Consider the following 27,373-nt stretch of genomic DNA (forward strand, 5'->3'; position numbering starts at 1 on the left):
GACCTTCTCTTCGGACTAGTAACAGAGGAAGAGACCAACACACCACAAGGGTATGCTGAGAAATGGAAAAAAAAGATGATTGAGGCCTGCAAGATAGCCAACACTAACAGTCAACAGTCAAGTGCAAAGGGCAAAAAGTATTATGACAGGCGGAACAGAGGTGCAGTCCTTCAACCAGGGGACAGAGTCCTTGTCCAAAACCTTGCTGAGAGAGGAGGCCCCTGCAAGATAAAACCCTACTGGGAAGAGACGATCTATCTCGTCAAGGAGCAGATTGGTGATAACCCAGTCTACAAGGTTAGCCACGAAACTGGATATCATCCCACAAGCGCACTGGCAAAGTCACGAAAGAAAAAGATAAAGCCAACCCACCCAGTAGTGACTGTTGAAGAGACATCGAATGAGACAGGTGATTCTGAGGTAGAGGAAGCAACCCACTACTGGCTGCGAATACCAAGAGTAGTACCAACTGATAGGACTTTTACACCCCGCCAAAGCATTATCAATAAGCCACAGACAAATGGCAAAAGGAAGGGAATAATTGATAATGATAGATCAGGACAGGAAAGGAAAAGTGTAACAGAGGAGGTACAAGAGGGACAAGATGGGAATGTGTCATCAGGGAAAGAACCAGAGTCTGGTGAGGATCAGGACATGCCTCGGACCATGGACCAATACATAGAGACACCAGTATCTCCACAACTCGCACAACCAGATGCGCGCAAAACAAAGGGATGAACTTCGGCCCGCCCCTCAGACGCACTTGGACAACAATCTTAAAGCGGCGTGCTCTCATTGCTGCTCTACTTTACCTATTTCACAGGTTAGTGTACAATAAATTGGAGTATTTTACATTTTAAATGAGAGTCAAGTATACTCAGAACATGACAGTAGTATGCTGATATGTATTGCTACAGAGGCGCGAAGTTAAAACTCGCTAAATGCAGGCGGCAAGCTGCTTGTTTGCAGAGACCACGCCTCTGCGCTGTAGATAGAGGGCGGGGCTGTAGATCAAAGAGTGTGGCTTTTTAAATAGTTGCTCGGTTCCTAAACACTTGGTATTCTTGTTAAATGTATATTTTGCAAACTGTATAAGGTGTAAATAAGTTATAGAATGGCTGAAATATTGTGATGAATGGTTATAATGTTGTTATACATGTATAAATATGAAATGGGTAGTTACGAAAGTGTTTGAAATATGATAAGAGTAGCATTGAAGATTTTTGATTAATGCTTAATGCTGATGTTTTATACCTTTAGAAATGTTATTTTAAAAAAAGGGTTTGAATATACGCCCGATCTGACGCTGTTCGTTTTCAAATAATATTACATGTACTGTGTGTTGAAACTGCTGCACTGAATAAGCTGACGCCTTCTGTAACAGCGTCAGCATGTATTCACACCCGATCTGACGCTGTTCGTTTTCAAATAATATTGCATGTACTGTACTATTTTAGGATAAAAACATACAGTACATTTGATTTCAGTCAGTCTGTAACAGCCAGTGTAAATGTATGAATTGTAAAGGTTAGCTTTTTTTTTTTTAATTCAGTTTCATTCTCTCAGTCGCGTTCTGTTTTCACATAAAGATGTGCTATAGCTCAAATGTCATTTATTTGGAGACACGCTATAGCTCGAATGTTATTTATGTAGGAAAGAAAGTACAGTGTCAGGTGCTCATTCAGTGTAATAGGAACCATAGCACAGAGAGGTGTGTACACTTCAACAAGTACACATGTCGTAAATGTAGGAAGGGCGGGCCTTGGGTGTGTGGGAACTGTTAATATTTGATTGTGATGATTTTATATAGCATGGATCGGAAATCAGCAGTTCTTAGCATTGCACCACGCAAGCTGTATCAACCGCCGACTGTAACTTGCTTTCTTTATTTCTTCGGTTATAGTCTTGAATAAAAGTGCACTTGTTTTGTTATACTTGTACACCAACATATGTTCCTGTGTTTGATAGACACGGGCATGCTCAAAAAATACACGTGTAATGCCACGAAAAGTGCACGCAGAGCTATAGCGCGGCTTTATGTGAAAATAGCAGTGTCAGATGGGGGGGGGGGGGGTAGGGAAGGATCCTGAACGCGACTGAGGGAATGAAAAGTGAATAAAAAAAAAACAAAGCTAACCTTTACAAGTATCATACATTACACCGGCTGTTACAGACTGAAATCAAATGTATGTTTTTATTCTAAAACAGTAAGAATAAGAGCAGTTCTCAAAACAGAGTTGTTCAGGATCAAACTCATGACCTTTTGATTACCAGTGAGCTGCTGATACCATTACACCACAGAAGCAGTTGTAGTAAATGTGTCAATGTGGCATGCTAAGGCGGCTTTTTTTTCTGTAGTTATATTTTTGAATAAAAGCGCACTTGTTCTGTTATATTTGTACCTTTTGTGAAAGTGTTTCTTTGATATTTGGACTTCAGGTTTCATACATTATATTGTTTATGCCTACATTTTGTCATTTACTACTAGAATATGAAAAATGTTTCTGTTTTAAAAATGTGTTTACACAGATTACTGTAGAAACGGAACACACATGAACTGTGTGTGTTCCAAATAACGATCTATTATTTCCACTCTAAAACTCCACTTCACTTCCAGATAATCAATCAAGGCATGAGCTGGGAGAAGTTTGTGCACGTTCTAAGTCAGTGGGGGGATAGAATAGCCGGTTGCTTGCAGCTTGTCTTTTATACATTTTAGATGACAAATGACGCTGACGGAGAGGTGAGAACGGTTTTAAGAAGCGATTTAAGGTGGGATGGATCTACAAGTGTTTTCGTAGGCTCTGGTAATTCTAGTGTTAAGCTTTAGCAACTTCATTCATCAACCAAATTTTCCCTTTTGCTCTTTGACCCATTGTCAAGTAAGTAAGTTATTTTTCTTACTTAACAACTCCTCTGTCAATGCGTTTGGCCTTTTTTCCTTTTTGCCAGTTAAACTCTTGCTACCCCAAGTACTCCCAACTCAAAACATAACCCTTTGAAGAGTTTTACCGTCTGGCCATAAACTATTTACAGAGATATCTTACAGAGCAGGATATGCTCTGCAACCCCTGGGATTATTCATCTAGGAGTACAGTTCTAAGCTGTAGGAGACATTTACGCAAACCCTAGTTAACTATTATTACAATTACTTTGGAAATTTACTGTTTCAGTTTTCATGTTTTGCCTGTAGTAGGAACGCAAATGTAACAGAATGATAAGTGGTTTGGGAGATTTAGAGATGTTTTCAACATATACATTACCAAAATACTGTATATGTAAGTTTTATCTAGGCTATATACTATGTAGCTAGAAGACTCTTACAGATATCCTCAAATGTGTCACCAGACACAGATACAACTGTACCATTATAATTTTGTTAGAAGTATAAAGTAATTTACAGTAATTTTTAATTAGACAGCCATATCTCAGTAAACCAGAAAGAGCTTGTGTCTCAATAATCAGCATCATATTTTATTATGGCAGAAACTTACTTTATTCCACAGTGAATCAACTTTTAAAACTAATGGCAGCTATAGGAAGCCTGTAATCTCTTTCTCCATAAAATTATGTATTGGAAGAAACCTTAATTTATTATTATTATATTTGGTTAATATTAATGTTCAACATTAGAAAACATTACAACTGCTTGCAACTTACAACTACAAATATAATTTTTACAATTGGAACAAAGGAAGACTTGCTCAGGACCATAAATTAAGTTGATGGTGGAGTTTAAACTAGCAGCTTTGCCTTGTAGTTTGAAGTCCAGACTCTACACCACACTGCACTTTCAGGCACCATGGAGTATGATCAGAAGTCACTGGCACCAGTAAGATCACAGAGATATGCCTAAAGTCCAACAGATACCATTTAAGTTTTGTATCCTTCCATTAATTTTTTAATGGGGGCTTTGACTTGATGTGTTGTCAGACCTTTGTAGGGCAACTTCACACAAACCCACACCCACACATTTTTACTGCAGAATAGTTTAGAATTTCAATTATTATTTTTGTATTTTTCAAATAAATACCTTTAGTTAAATTAAATCAATATGTCTACTAATGGTAAACAGTGCTGTAAACTCTCCTCTGATATTTTTTACATAAGAAAGATGGAGGTTTTGAGGTAAGAAAGACATATGTTTCAAGGTAAGGTAGTAATACTCTCTTAAATTGGAGAGTAGCAACATGCTGCTTGCTGATTAGCACATGCAAATGTACATGTGACAATAATGACCCTGTAAACATATAAAACTAAAATCTATATGCATAAAAATAAGAGATTCCAGAGAAAAACCAACATGAATAGGTTAGCATCCCAAGGCAGCACAGCTGACCATCAAATTTTCTAGTAATAGTAAAGTAAGAATCTACATGTGCTGTCCTCATGCCCAAAAGGTTTGTAAAAACAAATATCAAATTCACAGAAAATGCACATTTTAATGTAAATTCCAAGTAGAAAATATAAGGGCAAATAGTTAATAGAAAAAATAGATTAATTACAAGAATATTAAAGGGTGCTGATTAAAAGGTTAAACAGTACGCCAAACTATGTCATTTTTAAAACTATGTTTTTTTCAAGGTATATTTTGGAATGAGAGACCCAAGAGTCATAATGAGGATTTTGTTGAAAAAAAGTTTGCTTTATGTATTTGAGAAGCTTTTTACCCTGTAATGTGGGTGAATCTACTCAATAAAATAAATGATAAAAAGATACTTATTAAGTTATGATTAGAAGAGACAACAGTGCCTTAAGTAAAGCGAGAGAACAAGTGTGAGAGAGGGATTTTCAATTTCACGTTTACTCTTCTTATTACAAGGAAGACAGCTGAGAAATTATAACTATTACAACTAAGAATTTGGCAGCAAGGTATTGGCTTGCCCCCTAGTATATATATATATATATATATATATATATATATATATATATATAGCACCCTCCTAGTTGGGTATAATAGTAAACTTGGAAGTAAGCCACAGTGGCACAATTTTTTTTGTTTCTTTTTTTTTTTGCTTTGGGGAAAACAGGAACAGAGATGTGATTGGTGCTAATTACTACCAATCAAGGTAAAGCGCGCCCTTAGTACTCGAATGATTTTTGTTTTTCATTTGGGGTTTTGAGGGGAAGAGTGTGTGGAGACAGAGGAGGTGTGAGGAAGAGGTGTGTGGAGACAGAGCTAGGTGGAGGAGAGTGTTGAACGAGTATGTAAGATAGAAAAAAAAGAAAAGAGAAAGCTGGTACTAAGGTTGTGGAGAGCGTGAGAGCGGGAAAAAAAAAAGAGACGAAAAGCTTTTTTTTTTTGGGGTGAGTGTTAAACATGAGTGGATTGAGCGGGTTTGGCTCATGGGAATGTGGAAAAAAAAGAGAACTTGGTTTTAAAAAAAAAGGGACAGACAAACCAAGAGTTGGACGACTACTTTAGATACATTTTTTTTATAAAAAGGGAACGCAAATAAATCCCGCATCAAGACAGAGCTGCTGGCGTCATCCCAGACAGAGCTGTGAGATTCCTGTGTTTAACCACGGAGGAAAATGAGCGAAAGTTCTGGAAGGACACCGTGAGTACACGTGAAGTTATGTACTGCATATGAGCTCCAACTAAGCGCACCAACGATTTTTTTATAAATATATATACACATATATTTATTGTTGATTTCAATGTGTGAACCTTACCTGTGCTGTAACTCAGACAAATTGAGTTAAGTTGAACTGCGATAATATCTCATGTGCGTTTTTAAACAAATGTGTTTTATGTTTTTTTTGTTTGTTTGTTTGTTGTTTTCTATCCATGATTGTGTGAAGTGCTTACATGGTGGTTGTATTCAAATAATTAATAAAAGGAGTGAGTGTTTATAAATCATTACTTTGAAATAGTGTAACAATTAGGGATAAATAATAATTGTTTCATTGGACCCATTGGTTATTAAAATTTATTGGGAGGTGTTTAATGTGGATCCCACCAGTGAAATTTCATCCTATGTCATAGGTAACGTGCCAGTTCATTGGTGGGAGGGCTACATATATATACATATATATATATATATATATATATACAGTAAGTTATTCTAAACTGTCCCACTGTCAGCGTTTGAGTGTTGGTTCTGGCCTTGAGTTCAAAGCTGCCTGGAATGAGCTAGTTACAAATCATAGTTTTTAGAAATTATATTGAAAGAACCAATGAAGTTTGGGAAAAATGATTGAGAGAGGAAGAATAATATCTAAGACCGTATTCTCAACCAAGTTTCACAACTACAATTGCCTGTCTTTGTTGACAAGTGTGGACGAACAGTAACACATCTGTAGAGTATAAAAATTATGTATTGAAAATGAAGTGAAAAATGTCAAAGTGTAATTACAATAACTGCTTTCATGTTCTGTGGAGCAGAAAGGAAATCTGAATTTTCCGGTGGGATTCTTCAACAGAATATCTGGTTTGTAATGTTAACTGCTGACCTCATTCAATAATATAAAATTTAAAAAATAACCAAATTAACGAGATTTGCCACTATGGTGGTTGGTGTTTAGAGTGATGTGATACACATTTAATACGTTTTGGAAGCCTCTCATCTTTCCAAGAAAAACAATAGAAGTAAAACTTCATTGCTTTTTTTGCAGATCAGTTATCAAACCTATAGTGACTACATGATTCTTTCAAAAAGATGATCCAAAATTTATTTTAGCAAAATGAATTAGAAAGGTATCACAAGTGGAATTCCAATAGAACTTGAACACAGTGTTATAGACCTGCTGTAAACATCGATGATCAGAATCAAGTTTGCAGACACAAAGGTGTGGAACTGGCAATTGTTAAAAAGACATTCAGTCTCATTCATGCATGGCACACATGTCAAAAGGCAGAAGCAGAATGAAAGCAGTTAAGAACTGTCAGTCAGTCGGTAGCCTACATCCCAAGGCTATTAACACAATTGGTACATTGCTACCACCCCCTGTAAAGGAATGTAGTTGTCACTTCATTTATTTACTGTTGCTAAGTGAACCCCTTAACGGACATTGGCAAACAAAAAGTCCTTTAAAGTTTCACCTGTGCATGCAAAACTTTCTGATGCTCACGCAAAAGTTTAAAAGGATTTTTTTTGTATGCCCATGTCCCTTTAGGGATTCCGTAGAGTATGCATAGGCTGTGACACTAATTAAATTATAGTGTGCAAAATCAGAGACACATTTCAGTGTGTGTGTGCTCATGTGTAAAAATGTGACGAGGCGGCACATGGAATTACACCAATATTTCAGCCCTACACGGCCAAAACAGACATGTCAGAATGAAGAACAGGGAACAGAGGATGAAGAACAGACCACCACAAAGCGGAAGAATGTTGAAATATCTTGACTATGAGGCAAAAAGAAGATGTATCTTTTTGGTTTCATGGACAAAAGTATTTCTGTGGCTGGAACATAAGGTAAACAACTGTGTCGCTAGTTCCCTGCAATTTTTGACTTGATGAATGCTTTTATTACTAGAAGCAGTAATTTTACGAAAGGCAATATCAGAAAGCATGACAAATCTGTGCATTGCAAGAAGTGTATGGGTGGCCGGTCTGCAGCTTCTTTCCTTTAACAAAAGCCAATAGCAAAGAACATAGTAAAAATGAACAAATCACAACATGAAGTCTTGACACAACTTTTCATAACAGCATACTAAGCTGCCAAAAGTTAACTACCATTTGCAAAATTTAACAGCCTTTGCAAACTTTAAGCACCTAGATCATTATTATGCTTATCACAATAATTATGCATCAGGGAATTTATTGGAGCAATAGCACACATGTCAAGAAACCAAATTGAAAAGGAAATACAAGAAAGCAAATTCTTATCAATTCTTGCAGATGGCAGCTTAGTCACTAGAATCATTGAATAGGTGTTGGTTTATGTCATGTATGTGAAAGACAGAGGCGGGTAGAGTAGCCAAAAATTGTACTCAAGTAAGAGTAGCGTTACTTCAAAATAATATTACTCAAGTAGAAGTAAAAGGTAGTCATCCAAAAAATTACTCAAGTAAGAGTTGTAGAAAGGTACAGCCCGGACACAGACAGGCAGACACGTTGCAGTCCATCACCACACGTTTATTTTCACTATTATTGTAAATAAGTCACTAAGTGCACCGCCACCAACAAACCCCAACAGTCTCCCAAAGTCCTGGCTTCTCCTCCAAGCCGTCTCTTCACTATACACACACTCAGGGCCTCTCCTTGCCGCCTCCTCTGACCTCGTCCACCTCCTCACCCGACTCCAGCCTTGATTGCAGGGCGGCGGCTCCTTAAATAGGCGGCTGATTGAGGGCCGCACCCGGCCACCTGCCACATGACTCCCCCGCTAGCTGAGACCTCCTGGGACCAGCGAACCATTCCGGGAGGACGGGAACCCCTCGGCGGCAAGCCAACACATTGTAGCCTAGGGCCCGATCCTGCAAATCCAAAAGAAAAACAAGGGCGGAGGCGTTGCCCTGACGCAGCCCCTCGGCTTGTCCTCAGCTGGGCCAACGCTCTTGGCCCCGATCGGCGCCCCGATGCTCCCTTTCTCGGCTTCCCAGCCCGAGCAGTCCGTGCTCCCCGCCACGGAATCACCAGTGGGATCACGCTCTGTTTCCACCTCTCCAGCTGCGGGATTCTCCTCTGCCTCCGCAGAGGACGGCCCTTTGCGGGACACGCGCACCCAGCAGCATGTCCTCGCTTATCGGAGGAACTGGCTTGCCCAAGCCGCTTCCTCCGTTTACTTTGGGACGCCGCGACGGTTCGGATCTGCCCATTGTAAGAGGGCAGACCCAGCACCGCTGGCATCCGGAGCTTAACGGGGTCGGTCTCCCTTACCTTCCCCGCTGTGCCTCTCCGTCCAGGAGCTCCTGCAGTGCGCCGATCCTCTTCTGCCTGCGGCTCTCGATCCGACGCCACTGCCATCCCTCCTGAGTCCAGCGTCTCCGCCCGAAGGGCACATCGCTCGGCCGGCGGCGACAGCACAAGGCGCAGTTGTTCTTGCAGCTCCTGCAATATCGCCGCCAAGGAGAGAGAAGCAGACGGCGGTGGGCTTACCTCGCGAGTAGTTCCACTCACCGGCTGCTCTCTGTGGACACTTCCTTGCTGCCCACTCGGGTTTCTTCTCGGCACGAGATGGACATTCCCTGCTCCCGCCTCTGACCAATCGTTGGCGGGAGGACAGGACACTTCGCCCAATCCCGTGCCTGCTACGAGGAGGGACCTTCGGTCTGCGGCCTCCTCACCCTCATTCCACACTCGAGGGCGAGGTTCTGGGCAGCTCCGCGGCTGCAGCATCTCCATCCAGGCAGCTCTCCTAGCTGCCGCCGCGCTCCCAAGCTGCCCCTGAAACACAAAGTCTGACACCGGACCGCTAACGGTCCGCGACACTGTATTCCCCTGTGGGGTTCGGTGCACGCCGCCCCTGCGGCACGTGGGTGAGCTCGCCTGCTGTGCCGGGCCTTCCACAGACAATATTTTGAATGCAGGTCCGCACCTTGTGCCAGGTGCAGCATCCTGCCGACTACGCCACTGTAGAAAGGTACAGCCCGGACACAGACAGGCAGACACGTTGCAGTCCATCACCACACGTTTATTTTCACTATTATTGTACATAAGTCACTAAGTGCACCGCCACCAACAAACCCCAACAGTCTCCCAAAGTCCTGGCTTCTCCTCCAAGCCGTCTCTTCACTATACACACACTCAGGGCCTCTCCTTGCCGCCTCCTCTGACCTCGTCCACCTCCTCACCCGACTCCAGCCTTGATTGCAGGGCGGCGGCTCCTTAAATAGGCGGCTGATTGAGGGCCGCACCCGGCCACCTGCCACAGAGTAAAAAAATATTTGATGAAAAGACTACTCAAGTACTGAGTAACTGTTTGATCATAATAAATTATTTATTTTTTAGAAATGTTGTAATAAGACAGACAAAAATACAAAATGATGTGCAAATTCTGCTATTTCCAAATAATAAAATAAAAAATAAGTAAAAATAAATAACATCTTTACAAAATAAAGATGCACAAATAACACAAAGTTCCAAATCTCAGTTTTTTACAACAAAGCTTTTGAAGCCAATACCTACAGTAGGTAACATGTATGTTTGAACAGTGCAAACTACTTACAGTGACAAGATATACTGTATACTGACAGTATAATACTACATATTCACTTGCCCTCCAAATAGCACAGCTGATAGAAAATAACAAGGCAGCTTGTGCACGTACAAAAAGTCTCACTTTACCATAACTGTCTATGTCTGTGCATGTTTGGTCAAAACATGCTTGTTCTTTACTCAGTGAAGTGATGGTTAAGCTTCAGCAGGATTTGGCTCTCATTTTTCATGTATTCTTTCTTTCCCTGTCCGCTATCTGTGATGAGTTTGTGCCGCAGTGCCACCACAGTTTGTGTGTGGTCATGTGACTGCATGGCTATGTCTGATTTGTGAAACGGAGCCATGTGATTATTGTTGCTACGTCTGATTGGTGAAACAGTTAGGCAGTAGATCCACTGGCGGCTTCTCTCTGGCAAAAATATAGCGTATATAATGGGAAAAAGTAACAATTTGAGTGTTGCCCAATGTAGCAGAGTAAGACTAGTGTTTCTTCTTCACAAATGTACTCAAGTAAAAGTAAAAAGTATGGTGCAGTAAAACTACTCTTAGAAGTACAATTTTTTTAAAAAGCCACTCAAGTAAATGTAACGGAGTAAATGTAACTCGTTACTACCCACCTCTGGTGAAAGATAATGTTGACATGTCCAGTTACATGATCAAATGTCAGCCAGTAAAGAACGCAAATGTTGCAGGTGTTTTAGAAGCTATGGATGAGGTAGTGGACACTATGGGTATCAGTGAAGAGACATGGAAGGAGAAACTAGAGTGTGCAAATTTTGATGTAGCTGCAGTGATGATGGGTGAAAAAACAGAAGTAGCAGGGAGACTGAAACAGCAGATACCCCACATCATTATAATCCACTGAAAGGCACACAAATTAGAAGTAGCAATATAGGATAGTGTGAAAGGCTCTGAGTACTTGGTCAACTTTGAGGATACATGGGAAGACCATCTTTAAGTTGTACTATTTTTCCTCAAAGAAGCAAGAGAACTGAGTGAACTGTTTAATGAATAGGTGACTGATTTAAGTGGCCTTAAAAGAACATGGTGGCTATAGAATAAAATTACACTCCCATCGTTGTGCATATGGAGAATATGGCAGGAGGATGAGATAATAAGTCAGAGGATGCAGTCAAAGCAAAATGGGTGGTGCAAGTGATGAAAACCAAGAAATTTGTTCATTTCCTACAAGTCATGTTGGACTACAGTACCATCTTATCCAAGTGCAAAACTGAATTTCAGTATGACAACTTTAACATCATGTGAACATATCAGTTAGTGGAGAGCACCACATCATGCTTACTCAGCCTGAGAACAAACCAGGAGAATACCAAAAAAGCCTTGGAAACAAATTTCAGAGTGAAAGATGATGGTAGCATGTGCTACTGTGAAACTAAGCTCACAAAAAGCTAACAACCTGCTAGAAGAAGTGAGAGCACAGAAAAAGACACCCTTGGTTTAGAGTTTCAGAAGATTATTGACAACACAGTTAAGTATATTGACATCAGATTTATGTAAATAGCTGTCTGAAAAGCCTCTCTCTTGTTTCAAAGTTTTTGACCCTTACACTTTTCTGAACCCATGCCAAAAACTGACAAATTATGGAGACGAAGAGGTGGATTATCTTGTTACACATTTTGTCAGTTTGCTAAATGAGGAACAGAAGGAGAAAATTCCACAGGAATGGACAGATCTAAAAATGTTGCTTTCAGAGCACCAGGGTATCAAGCTAGATTGCTTGCACAAAGATGTTCTCACTTAGAATCTAGAACACCTCTCTCATATCTTGTTACTGGTAAACTTAATGTGGACACATAGTCCATCTACAGCCGTCTGTAAGAGAGGATTTTCTTGCTGGAACCGAGCGATAACGTCATACCGTATGGCTCTACAGTGTGAAATGCTGAATGACCTCATGCATCTCTCTATAAATGGGAAATTGTTTGAAACATTTTGCCCTGACAAGACAATTAGTTCCTGGATGTATTGTGGAAAGGTTCAAGACACATGGAACATAACACACTAGCAAGATCAAACAGCAAAGAAGTAGAGACTAATACACCAAAGCCAAGGGAGGAAGCTGATGAAGCTGTGCCCACAATGTCAAGTGGCACTCTCTCATCTATGATTTCAGTTGACACAGACTGATTCATGTTTAAATTCATTATATTGTTCATACAAGTTAGAACCAAACACATATTTATGTTAATTCATGTTAATGATTGTTCCTTGATTGTTGAATAATTTATGTATGATCGTTGCTAATTGTGTTTGGAAAATAAATATGTTTGATTGATTTTTTGACTATATCTAACTTTCTACATTAAGAAATTGTCTTTTTTATTCAGGCTAGTTAAATTCTGTTTGGGCTGCCAAAATCTGAAGAGTGCTTGCTCAAAGGGCTACCAGAGATTGTGAAATTTTACGGGCCTGGCACTTACTGTAGTCCTGAAGAGGGTCACAGGGGTCTGCTAGAGCCTATCCCAGTTATCCTGGTCGGGGCCCCATTCCATCGCAAGGCGAACACACACACGCCCCAACCACACACTAGGAGCGATTTGGGATTGCCAACTGTTGATCTTGATATTTTGAAAGTAACATACTGTATACAGTGATCCCTCGCTATATCGCGCTTTGCCTTTCGCGGCTTCACTCTATCGCGGATTTTATATGTAAGCATATTTAAATATATATCGCGGATTTTTTGCTGGTTCGCGGATTTCTGAGGACAATGGGTCTTTTAATTTCTGGTACATGCTTCCTTAGTTGGTTTGCCCAGTTGATTTCATACAAGGGATGCTATTGGCAGATGGCTGAGAAGCTACCCAACTTACTTTTCTTTCTCTCTCTCTTGCGCTGACTATCTGTGATCCTGACGTAGGGGGTGTGAGCAGGGGGGCTGTTCGCACACCTAGACGCTACGGACGCTCGTCTAAAAATGCTGAAAGATTATCTTCACGTTGCTACCTTCTGTGTGCAGCTGCTTCCTGAAGCGACATGCTGCACGGTGCTTCGCATACTTAAAAGCTCAAAGGGCACCTATTGATTTTTCACTGTTTGTTTTCCTCTGTCTCTCTCTCTCTCTCTCTCTCTCCCTGCTCCTGACGGAGGGGGTGTGAGCTGCCGCCTTCAACAGCTTTGTACCGGCGGTGCTTCGCATACTTAAAAGCTAAACAGCCCTATTGATTTGTTTGGTTTTCTCTCACTTTGTGACATTCAGTGCTCCTGACGCGCACTCCTTTGAAGAGATATGTTTGCATTCTTTTAATTGTGAGACAGAACTGTCATCTCTGTCTTGTCATGGAGCACAGTTTAAACTTTTGAAAAAGAGACAAATGTTTGTTTGCAGTGTTTGAATAACGTTCCTGTCTCTCTACAACCACCTGTGTTTCTGCGCAAATCTGTGACCCAAGCATGACAATATAAAAATAACCATATAAACATATGGTTTCTACTTCGTGGATTTTCTTATTTCGCGGGTGGCTCTGGAACGCAACCCCCGCGATGGAGGAGGGATTACTGTAGTTATATTTTATAGAGTTACAATTTAATTAGAAAGAATAAGTAATTATTAATTTCAGTATCACCTGAAATACACTAAAGATACATTTATTTGTCGACAGTATTTCTAGAATTTATGTTCATCAATATTGCATCCTTTTAAGAACATAGAGGAGATTTTTTTCCTTGAAAAACAAAGGGCACCTGATAAATACTAGGATTTTTCAAATAAAGAATTAAATATTCTTTTTAATTTTATATCATCATAGGATAATATTCTGCAGAAACTAATGGAAGGAAGTTTGATTATCATATAACATTAATTTATAGTGTCATGCATATGTATCTGGGGGTTATTTTCCAGGCTCGCCAGAATACCCACTACCACCCCAGGACATGAGTGGGTGTGATCGCTGACTGTCTTGTCTCTTTTTCCAACTACAGCTCAGAGAAGATGCCCAATGAGGGCAAATGACCCGATCTACGAACTATAAGAGCAGAGTGAATCTAGTTTGGGTACAAGCTCCTTCCTGAAGCCTTCTTTTTTTTAAAAATTTGCACCATTGTGCACCTGTAATTTTGGTTAAGCTTATTATTTCAGTAAACAGGGTGACCCTGTTGACAACCCAACATTTCAATTGGACTTGTTCATTCCTCTCAGTCGAAAAGCATAGCAATCAGTTAAATTCTGCAAACAGGCATATACAATGAGTACTGTATAGTAAAGCTGCCATGCTAAACTAGCCCTTCTTTATTCCAGCTTAGAAGACAACAGCCACAAACAGAAAAATCCCATATGTTATGTTTTAGTAGATTCTTTTCATAAACAGTGCAAATACTGATTCCAGATGGATGAAGAATGTTAGGAAAGATGTATAATAGATGTCTTTATGATCTCAAATAAAATCTTTTTGCCTTTTGATCCATAATTTCACTCAGCTCTTTTGGAACAGAAAGTTTTAGTAGAAGAAGGCAATGTAGGGATTGCTAGAACAAAGTGAGTGTGCTAGAATTTACTCTTATGTAAGAATTTTATTGCTGCTTGATTGCTATTGGTTCTATTCCTAAACTAATAGAAGGTTTATTTAGGGGACATCAAAGGTTCCCTGCAGCTACCAAATGAAGCTGATCGTCTGTAGATGGGGATGTTCAGCATTAAAGAGCTTCTAAAGTATTTAATGAGCTGCGGGAGAAGAGCTGCACATTTTCATATCTCCATAAAAAACAAACTGTAATTTTATCTACACTCTATAAATGATAGTCAATGAAATAATATATGGAAGTAAAGGTAGCCAAAATAAAACTGGCAGATGTTTTTTTTATCTCTGCCACCTGAAACAAGCTTGCAAATTTGAACTATGCATATGAAAAATATCATCAAATAGCCTATTTAACATCATTTAAAAGGCTGTGGAATTGAGCAATAACTTCACAAAACTTTATCTACAAAATACTGAAGGACTAATGGAGCTCATATTTTTTAATATACACTGCTGTTTGTGGAAATGATACTTTTGTTTAATTCTCACCATCAGAGAGGATGCTGCCTAAAGTTGGTTAGCAATTAGCATCCTCTGTCAGAGATTAAGTTGAATGAAAGTGGAGCTTTACCGTCTGCAGCTACCTCTCCACTGTTATAAGACAGAGACAGTCTTCTTTAACTGAGCTTTAGATCACAAAGAAGCAATTTAGTATTGCAAGTGTTTAGCAATAAAAAGGTAATAGATCACTCTGTGCTGCCATCTGCTTTTCTGTCATTATCCTCTTTAGCTGCTATCTTAATACAAATGTGTTGGCAGGTCAAGTGGCAATATATAGCTACTGAATAGATGTGGATTACGTTTGAATGCATAAAGGTAGGGCTTAGGGAACTGAACTCATCGCCATCAGACTACAGGAGGCAGGACAGAAAGACTCCCATCCAAGCAGCAATTTACAGCAAGTCCACCATAACTCTCCCAGGATTTTCATTAGGGTTCTGTGATTATGGGTGGCAGGAATAGTGGTGTTTAACCAGAAGCTTTCTAGACGGAACTTCATCATCAACCCTTAGGTGTCATTTCAGCTCTGTAGAAATGCCAAAATCTTACTAAGGAAAACTTAATTGAAATTGCTATTAGATCCTGAATAAAATAAAGCCATACGTTTAGTAATAAATAAAAGGGTTTTAGGTAGGAAGAGAAACATTTAAGTTACATGGAAATTATTTAGAAGAGAATAGTACATGTTTGGCTCCTACAGATGAATATTGCAAGCTTGAGGGCAGCAGAGACCATGCCAGACTAAAGAGACTGTGTATGTGATAAATGGACCACAACAAGAAGATGGCTTCAGTATTATAAAGAATACATCTGACAGAAAAAGTAACAAGAAAGAGAAATCAAGATTGAATAGAGAATTTATTCAATTTATTTTGAACTGAGATAAAGTAAATTACTTTCTTTTAAAAGATGCTTAAATTGAAGATCAAATTATTTCTATGAAGTTTTGCATCCAGAGTTTACTTATATCTGTTCCATTCAGGGTCTAAGCACTATAAAACCTATGACTAGAAAGAAAGGTCTAATTCACTTCCAACATTTTAACGCTGGAGCAGATAATTTCAGTAAATAGTTCAAAGGCCCACAGAATCAGACCTACACATACTGAATAAATTGTAAAATATGGCATAACATAACATAACAATCTCAAACACACTTAATCCAATTCAGGGTTCCAGGGGGCTGAGGCCTGTAGTAATTTTAAATCATGTTACTTAATGACATATTTCTTAAGAAGAAACTCAAAATGTTCACTTTCATATGTACCACAGAGCAACTCTATAATTCACATATTCATGACAGTTAAGTACTTTCTTCAGGGCATTTCACATTACTTCCCCCCTCATTCTCTACAATGCATGATGAAAGCTCTGTGCACTGTACTAACATAGTGCTCCTTGGAGGGAAAAGAAGAAAAAGCAAGAGGTTGCATAAGATTTTCTGTTCTTTTATTTTTAAGGTTGCTGAGCTTATTCTGTTGTTAAATATAATATCTGCAATAAGTTTTTATTTTTATCCCTTTTACCTTGATGTTTTGATTAAACTCAATGAAAGAAGAATTGCAAAATACACTTACTATTCCTTTTAGATATTACAAGATGTACTGTTTGGGCTTAATCAATAAGATTTAGTATATCATCTATGAAAGGTATGAATTGTGGAAAAACAAATGAAATTTTCAGAGACAAACAATCTACATTAAATGGTAAGTTACTTAGTAACAGACAACAACAGTCTACCTACTGTAATTCAGAATAGATTTGTTGGCAGTTCTTGAAGAGGCCTCTGTGGGATGTTGTAGTGCAGACCCCATACCCAGAACACCCTAGGAGTCCTAAGGAACATAAATGCAAGAAGTAGTCACACATTAATACAAAAAAATAACAAAGACTAGAGCCTCTGCAGGCATATCTATACACAGTTATGTCTCTGTCTCTTGCCCTGTGGGGTGGCTGATCTAACTGTACATTATAACAAGGGTGCCCAATCAGTAGATTATGGGAGTACTTGCTAGTCAATCAGAAAAATGTTTATGAAAAATTATTAATAAATAGGCATTGTCAAAAGTCTATTCATCTCTTCAACCCATTCTGTACATATAATGTTTCATGTTTTACTGTCCTCTATTGTGTCTGTTAAATCATTTTTGAGTACATTGTAAAAGTCTCTGTTGCCTGGTTGCTGGCTGACAGAGCTCTGTGCTATGAAAATAACTCTCGCTGTAGTACATATGGAACTAAACAGTCTGGATGACAGTTTGATACATTTGACTGCCTACTTGATAGCTGTGGTGTATCAGCTAAAATAAAAGAAATGAAGAGACCAAAAGCTAATCATTACCAAAAAGAATGGAAGCAGGATTATTTTTTGCAGTTAGGCATTTTGGTATGTGTCTAATCAGAATAGCTACCATCAATGTGAAAAATAGAAACAGAACAGAATTTTGAAAGTACACACACACACAATGTATGATGTGAACTATACCAACTACAAGTGAGTTACAGAATTTAAAGTGGAAGAGTTAAAATCTCAACTAGCAGCACAGTAGTTAGTTTTATGAGACCTAATACAACAGTGAAAGGGCCAACCATTACTGTTCTATGTGAGGCAATATTCTGGTTAAATACAATAAGTCATTCCATGATGGAAAGGTAGTAAAAGAAGTGTCTACTGGAACCACTGATTTGCTGTTTGGAGTGCCACACACACGCGATTTAGGGGCAGCCAGAAGGACCAACAAAGCACGAAAACTCACCGGATGGGGATATAAGATGGTGTACTGATGCTTCTCTTCTTTTTTCATCAGAAAGACCGAAGACCAGATGAATCCCAATACATTAAGTCTCTGCTAAAACATGAGCATGTACAAGGAAGAACTTTCGCATTCCAGCTGTCCCCACATGATGACTTCAACCCGGTTGCCCTCTGATGTCATCATCTCCGTCACATCCTGTTTCACGTCATCTCACCTCTGCACCAATTTCCAGTCCATCTGCCATAAAACCAGCTGCCTTTCCAGTATCAATGGCAAATGTATAACTCTTGCAGTGCTGTACAAAAAGCGAATATTTTGGTTCACCTAGAATATATGGGGATGATTCCCCAACCCTTAATCTGTCACTCTGGTCTCTTTTTCACAGGATATTTTAAAAACAAAGATGAAAATACAGCTACCATCAAGGGCATTTAGCTGTACTTTGCAGGAAGACTTTGAACATTGAAGACATAATGGTTTTTGTGCTAAAGGTCATATTGGGTAACAAGCTTACATTTGGTAGGCAGTGGCAAATAACTCAGACTTTTTCCACCACAATGATGTTTGATGCCCCAGTGAAACTCAGAGAGCTGTTGCCAGAAGTCAATGATATTCTTGAGTCATGTACATTTTCAGAATATGCCCAATTCACAGACCTGTCTGAACTATTGAAAGTTAAGCTGCAGGGACAACATAAAAAATGTTATCGAAATGATAAGCAGTAATGAGCAGTGTTAACACTTTCAAAAGAATACTGCAAGCAATATCTAGTAAGCTGCTACACCAAAGCCATCTCTATTTTAATAATATGTATTTAGAGATTAGAGAGTACCAGGAAAAAGATGCAGCTGTAGGACAAAAGTGGGCATTGTCAATTCTGTTAGTCTTTAGTGGCACACCATGCCTATAATGAAAGCAAACTTAACAGGGACCAGACATTCAGCTTCACCTTCCTCCAGCTTAAATTACAAAGTACTGTACTTCATCTGATAACAAACAGGTAAATCATAGCTGAACTGACATTTTTGCAGAGGCCCTCCTGTAAACTTGTTGAGAAAGCACGAAATGGACTCAACCAAGAACCAAGATCTATAATTCAATGTATGACAACTGGAATGTTGTCGTACATTTGACAGAATAACTCACCTCTGAGCAGGCCCTGATTTTTTTAACTGGAAGTGAGTTTAACCCAATTATGAGAGGTTACATCTTTTTTCATAAACTAGTTACACTCATTCCTATCAAAGGATATTCTTTTGGTATTCTCACTGAATTCCATGGAGACTATCTCGGGTCTTTCTCTCTAGAGCAATCTCTCACTCTGCAAAATGAACTTTTTAAACCTTTCTCTGAAACTAGAAAACTAATGAGCCGCTCCTGCTTTGGAGAGCTGAAAGCTAAGGTCTAGTCAGCTGAGAAGCAACCATTAATTCAAGTAGAGAACTTCAACATCTAAACTCTTGTGCCAGAAAGAGTAATGCTTTTCCCTGTGAAGTTGCAGAAGACACCCCAGAAAAAGAAATGAGAAAGCAGCATCACAGAAAACCACAAACAAAGTATCATTCAGCAAAGAGAAAGAGTGAACTCCACTGCAACAAGAAATCTCCATTTGAACCCAGAGAAGAAACAAAGCTACCATTCCACACAACATCAGACATCATCTGTAAAGACTTGGTATTGTAAAACTATCTGCGCCAAGATAGATTAGAACTTTAAATAGCAAGTAAACAGTTTATGCTATGTATTCATCTGCCTAGTCTGTCTGCATCCTGTCTCATATCTCTCTCTCTGTCTCTCTCGCTCTATATATATATTGTCACACACGTGTGTTTTGGAGACAACCAAAGGGCTTGAATACATGTAATTCCATGCCAGACCAGGGGGTGGCGAAGTGCACTAACTTTCCCTCTCGATGTTTTGCAGACCAGTCTAGGTAAATCCCGCCCGGCTCTGGGGCAGCCAATGACGTCCCTTCCGGTTCCGGTGCTGATGACATCACTTTCTTTGCTGGCCTTTAAAGCCGCCATATTGCCTGAAGAAAAGCAGTTCTGTTTTGGACTCTGTTGAATAAACATGTCGCTCTTTTTGAATCAGTTTTGCAGCAGGGAACTATTAAATGGGTGGCTGCCCCAAACCTTCGCAATGTCTCATGGTTGTTATTGCGACAATATATATATATATATAGTGGAACATGACCCGGACACAGACAGGCAGTCACGTTTAAATCACCCCACACACGTTATTTACAAAGTGCATTATTTACAATTAGTGCTCACAAATCCCTAAAAGTCCTGGCCAACACCACACAATGCCTTCTCTTCTTCAGGCCGCCTTTTTGCTTCCTCGTCCGTCTTCCACCCAACTCCAGTCCTGAATGAAGGGAGGCGGCCCCTTTTATAATCACCAGAATGTGCTCCAGGTGCTTCCCAGCAATCTTCCACCAGCACTCCCCAGTGTGGCGGAAGTACCGGCTGCGTACCCGGAAGCACTCTGGGTGTCCACGATCCTCTTCCCCCCAGCACTTCCACCACAACTGGTCAAGGGCTCTTAAGGCATTCGGGTCCCAATAGCCGCCAGGGCGGTCACCCCCACGTGGTCTGGGGAAGGCATAAGTATATATATATACTGTATATATTTACATGTATACAGTTATCATATTTCTATAATCTTTGTGTTTATCAATAAAATGTATTATTCTGTTTGTTAAAATGAGTGGGCTTTGGTTACTATTCTACAAGTCTAACAGCTGGAATCTGCCTCCTACAACAGAGACAGTTAAGGTAAATAAAGTAGCAGTCTTACCAAATTATTTAATTAATTACTAGCATTGCTGAAGGAAAAACCAATAACTATTTAACCAAGTGAAATCTCTCCTCACTTCCTTACACAGCACAGTTTGACATTATGCATTACACTGAAAAAGCTACAAAATCAACTGTTTATCTGACTTTACAGTAATGGAGCCAGTTGCCTCATAAGCGTGCTTTCTGTTTCACCCAGAATTAGATGAATTGTTTAAACAACAGCAGCAGAACAAGAAATTCTCACTCTACAAACTGTCACTCAAGTGAAAGCCACGGCAACAACTGACATGAAGAGGAAGTTTGGCGAGCTGCTATTGGAAGAGAAGTATCCCATCTTAACAAGATGTGCAATAGTCTGCATTTTTTGGATCATCTTATTTGTGTGAGTCTGCATTCTCTCATGTGATAATAATTAAGTCAAAACAGATGAACTATTTCCCAGTGCAAATACTCACATTAAGCTAAAATATTGTTTTTTCTAAACAGCTATTATACTGACATGCCCACAGCTTGCTTTCCCATATCAGAGCTCTAAAATGACACTAGTAGATTGTACTTGACTGGTGAATGAAAAGCAAATCTTTATAGACTGGGCACATCTACACTAGTATATAACACCCTCTAAACACCTTGAACCTTTCTTTCCTCTTTCCACTTTTGTTCCTTGAAAAGTGAACCTTTCCTACTACTTTGTTCCTTACCTCTATGATGTTTGCCCTCACATTAGGAATATTTTTGGGGTCATTTCTTGTTATAATCTGTCATTATAATCCCTGTGTCCCATTTTTGCATTTTCTGTGCAGTACACCACTTTCCACTAGGTGTATTTGAGCTGTATTTTAGACATACAGCATGTTTTATAACTAAAGAGAATTCCATTTGGAAGAATGAATCACTGAATTGTATGAGCCGGCACAAATCATAATCAAAGTATTTAATATGTATTAGGGAAAATTACCACTTTAAAATAAAATATTAAGATATCCAATTGTATGATTAGTAACTAAGAGGTAAAGTCCTGATTCTATACCAGTTCATGGAGTAATCTAGTTATGAAACATACATTTACATTTATTTGCTTGGCAGAAGGTACAAAGTGACTTAGAAAAGAAGGAAATATAATCAAGTAACCACTTGAGGGACTGTTTGTTCTGTAAGTGTAGTAGGACAGGTAACAAAAGTTAATTGCCACAAATGAAAGTAATACATTTACAATTATAGATTAACAATCGATAAAGCAATTAAACTTAATGTAAAAACAAATCAGCCAACAATATGAAAGATCACAGAGTATTTTTTTTTTCAGTCAATTAAACAAATATTCACAGAACAGATCAATTTTCAATTGCTTCTTAAATAAATTGAGGGAGTCAGCAGTTCAGATGGAAGTGGGCAGCTTGTTCCACCAAACAGGAACTACACAGGATTGAGACTTGATGCCATGCAGATGCAACATAACCAGATTCTGTTCACTGGCAGATGTGAATGGGTGAGAAGGAGCATAGCACCTCACCTGTGTCTCCATATACGCAAATGCTGACTCATTGATTACTCTGTAGGCAAGCATCAGGGATTTGAACTTAATGTAGGCTGCTACAAGGAACCAATGTAGAGACCCGAAGAGAGAAGTGACATGTGCATGTTTCAGTTGGTTAAATACAAGACAGGCCACTGCATACTGGACCATCTGCAACGGCTTGATAGCACATGTGTGTACTCCTGTCAGAAGTGAGTTAAGTAGTCCGGAAACAACAAAACCAAATCTTGGACTAGAGATTGTGCTGCATATTCTGTCAGATAAGGTCTGAACTTGCAAATGCTGTACAGTGTGATCCTGCATGAATGAGAAAAAGTACAAATGTGGTAGAAAAAGACAGCTGCTCATCAGTCACCACTCAAGGTTGTGTACTGACTTGGCAGGTGTTATTGACAGTGAGCCAAGCTGTACAGAGATGGGGAGTTGATCAGACTGGCAGGCCAGAAACATAAAAAGTTCATTTTTTGTCAGGTTGAGCTGTAGATTGTGGTCCTTCATCCAGGCTGAGAAATCAGTAAGACATGCAGAGACTCTAGCTGATATGATACTATGTTGTCCTCAGGAGGGAATGGCAGGCACAGCTGTGCATAGCACTGATAAGAAAACCCATGGGATAGGATGATGGAGCCCAGTGAGGAGGTGTACAGAGAGAAAAACACAGGAGACAGCACTGATCCTTAGGGCACCCCTATGCATGTCTGATGCACCACTGACAACTGTTTTCGCCAGGACACACCGTAGGATCTACCCAGGATGTAGGGCTAAAACCATTTGCAAGCAGTCCCAGAGATGTCAAGGTCAGAGAGGGTGGCAAGAAGCATGTCGTGGTTGAATGTGTCGAAGGCAGAGGAGAGATTTAGCAGGATCAGGACCAATGACATGTTGGTAGCTGTAGCAAATTGTATCCAGTCAACCACAGCCAGTTGAGTTGTCTCTGTTGAGTGGTTCCTCTTGAAGCCAGATTAGCTGGTTTTGAGCGATCCATTCTGTACAAGGAAGGAAGAGACCTGGTTAGAAACAGCAAGTATTCTGGAAAGAAAGGAAAGGAATTTATTGATGACACATTCTGAAGATTATATTGAAAGAAAAACAAACACAGTTCCTTAGTTAAGTAGGAGTGTTCGTTGCCTTGTCTGGTGTCCTTGCTTGGTGGACTTGCACTGGTAGACTTGTGGTCTATACACAAGGATGGCTGCACACGAGGATGGCTGCACATGAAAGCTGATACTTGCGGGAAAAAGTCTTAAGTCTCCTTAAGCAGTGAGCCACTGAGTGAGCCAGCTTCGAGTCTCGAAGCAATCAGAAACAAAGAGCAAGGGGGGCACTTGACACTTACCTCTCTTGAAATACCTATAAACCCAGATGTTACTCACCTAGTTGGCAACAGAGAACACCTCTTTAAATATAAAGAATAAAAATAGTTATGATTCAAAATTGTTAAATATATTATGTCTGAATGCATTAGGAAGCTAGCTACTGTATTATTAAACAAGGGCCATACAATATATACACATCATTAATAAAAGCCTTGGGTCAACCAAACTTTGAAACTGCCAATTCCACATTATTTGAGGCATCCCAAAGAAAATAATGAGCTGTTAGGTCTAAAAACTTAATACATACTAGTATTGTGCAACAGTATATAAAACCAGGATAATGATACCGAGTTGGGATAGGGTGGCATTTTGGGCAGGTTTCTCTTTTTTATAGACTATAGAGCAGAGTGGCTACAATAATTGTAATAAATTGGGCACATGTACAAAAAATAAATAAAATATATGCAACACTTAAAGATAGAATTACTTAGTTATTATACTAGTTGAGGATTTTATCAATACCATTTAAACCATCATAACTATACCTGATATTCCAGACTGCAAAAGGAATTAAGATAAACACCAGGGGCCTCATGCATAACGACATGCATAGAATTCACACTAAAACATGGCATAAGGACAAAAGTGGAAATGTGCATACACACAAAAAAATCCAGATGCATAAATCTGTGCGTTCGCCAACTTCCACGTTCTTCCGCTCCATAAATCCCTGTCAGCGTGAAAAGTAACACACGTGCACGCGCCAGCTGTCCCGGCCCAAACTCTTCCCAGAATTACGCCTCTTTGAATATGCAAATCAATATAAATAGCCCTTAAACTCAGTGTTCTGTGAAAAGGCAATGGCAAAAGCACGGGGGGAAATAAAAGAATTTCAGAGAATACCAAGTGGAGGCAAGGAAAAACATACTTTTTGTTGGTTTAAACAGTGTTATAAACAACAAAAGGAAGTTGATTGTGTGACAGAGTGTCGGAGAAACTCAAAAACTCAAATTCACAAAGTTGCACAGTGCCCGAAATAAAAAAGAAGTTGTCGCTGTGAAAAGGCGAGTTATAGCCCACTGTCTGAGTGTCATATGAAAGCTTATTAGGGTACAGAGAAAAAAAAAATAGGCACACAGTGGGAAAATACACAAAATGTCAACTTTAATCTCGAAATTTCCACTTTAATCACGTAGTTTATTTTGTCATTAAAGTAGAACATCATAAACTTCATCTTAAATTCACTTAATTTACTAGTTTCTCAAATCCCATCGTAACTAAAGTAGCATGTTAAATGCTTTGTTTTGTATTTGATCTTCTATGTGCTCTATGTGTGTGAATCACTACGTGCTTCTTAAACGTGCTTTCTCTTCCTCCAACAGGACACAGAATCCATTACATTCGTGATATTGCAGCTCTCTGAATAATTAAAATACTGAGATGTACTGTATACTTGATATCATTTTCATGATGATATGAGTTAAAGCATGTTATTAAACATGGGAACACAGTGGTGGAATGATTGTTCATGCCTCACGCAAGATGCTTACTGTGCTGTGCACGACCTTCGATGAAATAATTTATTGTAGCAGTACTGTCTCTTTCAAACGTACTAACCCCCAATTCCTGTCCTTACTTTTCTTTCTCCAAATACCCAATCACCACACAATCAGCTCTGTAATAGACGTTAAGCCATCTGTAAGCTTAGAACGGCAATTCTTCAAAACTTTTAAGGAACATTGAAATACCTTCGCAGTATGTGTTTAATATTTTTTCCATCTATCCTTCCAGTGTCGTCACAAACCCCAGCAAGAATACAGCACGAGGCAGGAACAATCCGTGAACAGAGCGCCAGCTCCTTGCTAGCACTACAGCACCGTGTCCTCACATGTTTAATTATTAACAATATAGATTATTTAAATGAAGTTAAAGTTTTATCTGTATAATAAACATATTTTGCTGCATTTCATCTTAAAAATGATATCATCATCATATGTAAATACGCGCTTTATAAAGTGGCTCAGGTTGTGCAATATTATAACTGTATCGCAAGTTTACAGTGAGGTAATTATAAGTACAAACAGTTCTACAAGGAGCACTTGATGGACTGATTGAGTGCGTTTATAGTTGGGATGAAACTATTTCTGAACCGCGAGGAAAGGCTCTGAAGCGTTTGCCGTATGAGAGCAGTTCAATAGACAGCATAGCTGAGGCAGTGTGTGCTTGATGCTCTATACTGATAATTCTCTTTCCAATCAGCTGCTGTATAGCTGTGATTCCCCACTCAGATACAGTGATATAAATACTCCGAGTGGTGCAGTGAGAGTATTATGGAAAAAGATGATCCGCTGTGGCAACCCCTAACGGGAGCAGCTGACAGAAGAAGAAGAAGGTGCAGTGAGAGTAAGCTATGGTATTTAGAATAGTTTGACCATTCTGTGGACCATTATATTGTTACAGGTTAATCACCATCAGATGTATTAAACTAATAAACAGTATGCGGTTAATTTCAGTATATTTATAAAGCTGCATCAGGGATGTGGATCTAAAAAAGAAAGGGAAACCACACTGGAACAGTAGCACTGCTTTGACGCTGGGTGCCACCAGTTTGCAAAACCGAGCAGAGAACTTGCGTACGCCAAGCACTGGCTACCGTGAAAATGTACATGGCTTTACGGCAAGTTTAGGTTTTATACATCATGATTTGAGCGTGGAAACGGGCTTATGCAACATTTTTGTGTGTATGCACCATTTATACATGAGGCCCCAGATGATCAGCAGATATCCATCCCAAAAGATATACTAAAGAAAGACAATAACCAACAGAGAGACTGTTCAAAAGTCAGAGGTCACCCAGAGATAGATAGAGATTGATACATTTTATTATCAAGACACCATTAAAATTATTTAAAAATATAACCAAAATATTACTAGTGTTTACAATTTTTAATTTATTATTAACATATAGCTGCAGAGCTCCACTTTCAACAGCAGTGCCTTTAGTGCCCTAATTTTAAATTCTTTTATCTTATTCATAATTAATCCTGTTTACCTGCTAATTGGTTATTAGAAAAAGATTTGTAATTGCATTACCACCACTGAAACCTGTTATTCTGTTCACTTGAGTTGCAAAGTACTGACATTCCTAAAGTTCAGTTCAAAAATGGCCAAAATGAAACAGCTCTCAAGAAACATGTCAGTCTGTTTATTTCTTTTTTGTCTATTCCATGTGACAGATTGCCAAGAAACTGAAGATTTAATAAAAAAGGTACCTGATACTGTCTTGAGAGAAGAGGGATCTGACCAGTATAGAAAAAGAAAGGGAAGGCCCAGATAGGCAATTGCATAAGATGAGAAAGACAACAGAGCCTATTGTTTAGAGAAATAAATGCCTTACAGGTCCTCAGTTGACATCTTCTTTAAATACACGCCAAATACCAGTGTCATTTACAACAGAGGAAAGATGATTCTGGGATGCTGCCCTTAGAGACAGAGTTTTAAAGAAAAAGCCATATGTGAAACAGGCAAATAAAAAGAAAAGGCTAAAATGGGCAAAAGAACACAGGCATTGGACAGAAGATAACTGGAAAAGTGCATTATGCTGAGCAACCTGGAGCACTCAAGCAGTAAGAGAAATAACAGTGTTCATGTAAAAGTTACATGCTGTATTGAATAATTAAAAATGGGGGTACCACCTTGGTAACCATGTATACTCAAAATAAAGCACATACAGAACTGAAGGACAGAAGTCGAGTGAGGGCTTATATAGAGGAGAGACCGGAAAACGGAAGTGATGTCATTGGTGGTAGAGAT

This window comes from Erpetoichthys calabaricus, chromosome 4 (assembly GCF_900747795.2).
Source record: "Erpetoichthys calabaricus chromosome 4, fErpCal1.3, whole genome shotgun sequence".
NCBI classification, from domain to species: domain Eukaryota; kingdom Metazoa; phylum Chordata; class Cladistia; order Polypteriformes; family Polypteridae; genus Erpetoichthys; species Erpetoichthys calabaricus.